Genomic DNA, 3,687 nt, shown 5'->3' with positions numbered 1-3,687 from the left:
CAGGATCTGTTCAACAAGTATGTGAAGTGTGCGAAACTATGAGTCTGATGAGGTCAAATCCCAGACCAATCCCAGACTTAACTTGCGTTATCCTCTAAAATATTGATCGAAACCAGGTTTAATCGACTGTTTCAGCGTGGTACCACATTACTACGTGATACAATCCAGAAATAGCCCAGGATCTAGCCATGATGTATGAGAAAGATGCGAAAGTATGAGCATGATGAGGGCAAATTCTAGAGCTGACCCAGACCTAACATGCGTTATCCTCTAAAATATTTATCAAGACCAGGTTTAATTGACTGTTTCAGTGTGGTCCCACATTACTACGTGATCCAAACCAGAAAAAACCCAGGATCCGTTCTACAAGTACGTGAAGAATGCGAAAGTATGAGTCTGATGAGTGAGAATCCCAGGCCTAACCTAGACCTAACATGCGTTATCCTCAAAAATATTGATCGAAACCTGGTTTAATCGACTGTTTCAGTGTGGTACCACATTACTATGTGATCCAAACCAGAAAGTAACCCAGGATCTGTTCAACGAGTATGTGAAGTGTGCGAAAGTATGAGTCTGATGAGGGCAAATCCCAGACCTATCCCAGACCTAACATGCGTTATCCTCTAAAATATTTATCAAGACCAGGTTTAATTGATTGTTTCAGTGTGGACCCACATTACTACGTCATACAATCCAGAAACAGCCCAGAATCTAGCCATCACGTATGAGAAATATGCGAAAGAATGAGCCGGATGAGAGCAAATCCCAGACCTAACCTAGACCTAACATGAATTATTCTCTAAAATATTGATCGAAACCAGGTTTAATCGACTGTTTCAGTGTGGTACCACATTACTATGTGATCCAAACCAGAAAATAACCCAGGATCTGTTCAACGAGTATGTGAAGTGTGCGAAAGTATGAGTCTGATGAGGTCAAATCCCAGACCTATCCCAAACCTAACTATGCGTTATCCTCTAAAATATTGATCATAACCAGGTTTAATCGACTGTTTCAGTGTGGTACCACATTACTACCTGATCCAAACCGGAAAAAACCCAGGATCCGTTCAACAAGTATGTGAAGAATGCGAAAGTATGAGTCTGATGAGTGAAAATCCCAGGCCTAACCTAGTCCTAACATGCGTTATCCTCAAAAATATTGATCGAAACCTGGTTTAATCGACTGTTTCAGTGTGGTACCACATTACTATGTGATCCAAACCAGAAAATAACCCAGGATCTGTTCAACGAGTATGTGAAGTGTGCGAAAGTATGAGTCTGATGAGGTCAAATCCCAGACCAATCCCAGACTTAACTTGCGTTATCCTCTAAGATATTGATCGAAACCAGGTTTACTCGACTGTTTCAGTGTGGTACCACATTACTACGTGATCCAAACCAGAAAAACCCCAAGATCAGTTCAACATGTATGAGAAGAATGCGAAAGTATGAGTCTGATGAGTGAAAATCCCAGGGCTAACCTAGACCTAACATGCGTTATCCTCTAAACAATTGATCCAAACCAGGTTTAATCGACTGTTTCAGTGTGGTACCACATTACTACGTGATCCAAACCAGAAAAAACCCAGGATCAGTTCAACAAGTATAAGAAGAATGCGAAAGTATGAGTCTGATGAGTGAAAATCCCAGGCCTAACCTAGACCTAACATGCGTTATCCTCAAAAATATTGATCGAAACCTGGTTTAATCGACTGTTTCAGTTTGGTACCACATTACTATGTGATCCAAACCAGAAAATAACCCAGGATCTGTTCAACGAGTATGTGAAGTGTGCGTAGGTATGAGTCTGATGAGGGCAAATCCCAGACCTATCCCAGACCTAACTTGCGTTATCCACTAAAATATTGATCGAAACCAGGTTTAACCGACTGTTTCAGTGTGGAACCACATTGCTACGTGATCCAAACCAGAAAAAAACCCAGTTTCAGTTCAACAAGTATGTGAAGAATGCGAAAGTATGAGTCTGATGAGTGAAAATCCCAGGCCTAACCTAGACCTAATATGCGTTATCCTCAAAAATATTGATCGAAACCTGGTCTAATCGACTGTTTCAGTGTGGTACCACATTACTATGTGATCCAAACCAGAAAATAACCCAGGATCTGTTCAACGAGTATGTGAAGTGTGCGAAAGTATGAGTCTGATGAGGGCAAATCCCAGACCTATCCCAGACCTAACTTGCGTTATCCACTAAAATATTGATCGAAACCAGGTTTAACCGACTGTTTCAGTGTGGAACCACATTGCTACGTGATCCAAACTAGAAAAAAACCCAGTTTCAGTTCAACAAGTATGTGAAGAATGCGAAAGTATGAGTCTGATGAGTGAAAATCCCAGGCCTAACCTAGACCTAACATGCGTTGTCCTCAAAAATATTGATCGAAACCTGGTTTAATCGACAGTTTCAGTGTGGTACCACATTACTATGTGATCCAAACCAGAAAATAACCCAGGATCTGTTCAACGAGTATGTGAAGTGTGCGAAAGTATGAGTCTGATGAGGTCAAATCCCAGACCAATCCCAGACTTAACTTGCGTTATCCTCTAAAATATTGATCGGAACCAGGTTTAATCGACTGTTTCAGCGTGGTACCACATTACTACGTGATACAATCCAGGAACAGCCCAGGATCTAGCCATCAAGTATGAGAAATATGCGAAAGAATGAGCCTGATGAGAGCAAATCTCAGACCTAACCTAGACCTAACATGAATTATTCTCTAAAATATTCATCGAAACCAGGTTTAATCGACTGTTTCAGTGTGGTACCACATTACTATGTGATCCAAACCAGAAAATAACCCAGGATCTGTTCAACGAGTATGTGAAGTGTGCGAAAGTATGAGTCTGATGAGGTCAAATCCCAGACCTATCCCAAACCTAACTATGCGTTATCCTCTAAAATATTGATCAAAACCACGTTTAATGGACTGTTTCAGTGTGGTACCACATTAGTACGTGATCCATACCAGAAAAAACCCAGCATCCGTTCAACAAGTATAAGAAGAATGCGAAAGTATGAGTCTGATGAGTGAAAATCCCAGGCCTAACCTAGACCTAACATGCGTTATCCTCAAAAATATTGATCGAAACCTGGTTTAATCGACTGTTTCAGTTTGGTACCACATTACTATGTGATCCAAACCAGAAAATAACCCAGGATCTGTTCAACGAGTATGTGAAGTGTGCGTAGGTATGAGTCTGATGAGGGCAAATCCCAGACCTATCCCAGACCTAACTTGCGTTATCCACTAAAATATTGATCGAAACCAGGTTTAACCGACTGTTTCAGTGTGGAACCACATTGCTACGTGATCCAAACCAGAAAAAAACCCAGTTTCAGTTCAACAAGTATGTGAAGAATGCGAAAGTATGAGTCTGATGAGTGAAAATCCCAGGCCTAACCTAGACCTAACATGCGTTGTCCTCAAAAATATTGATCGAAACCTGGTTTAATCGACAGTTTCAGTGTGGTACCACATTACTATGTGATCCAAACCAGAAAATAACCCAGGATCTGTTCAACGAGTATGTGAAGTGTGCGAAAGTATGAGTCTGATGAGGGCAAATCCCAGACCTATCCCAGACCTAACATGCGTTATCCTCTAAAATATTTATCAAGACCAGGTTTAATTGATTGTTTCAGTGTGGACCCACATTACTA

The sequence above is a fragment of the Colletes latitarsis genome, unplaced genomic scaffold (genome assembly GCF_051014445.1).
Source record: "Colletes latitarsis isolate SP2378_abdomen unplaced genomic scaffold, iyColLati1 scaffold0007, whole genome shotgun sequence".
Lineage (NCBI taxonomy): Eukaryota > Metazoa > Arthropoda > Insecta > Hymenoptera > Colletidae > Colletes > Colletes latitarsis.
This window is presented reverse-complemented; position numbering follows the sequence as displayed.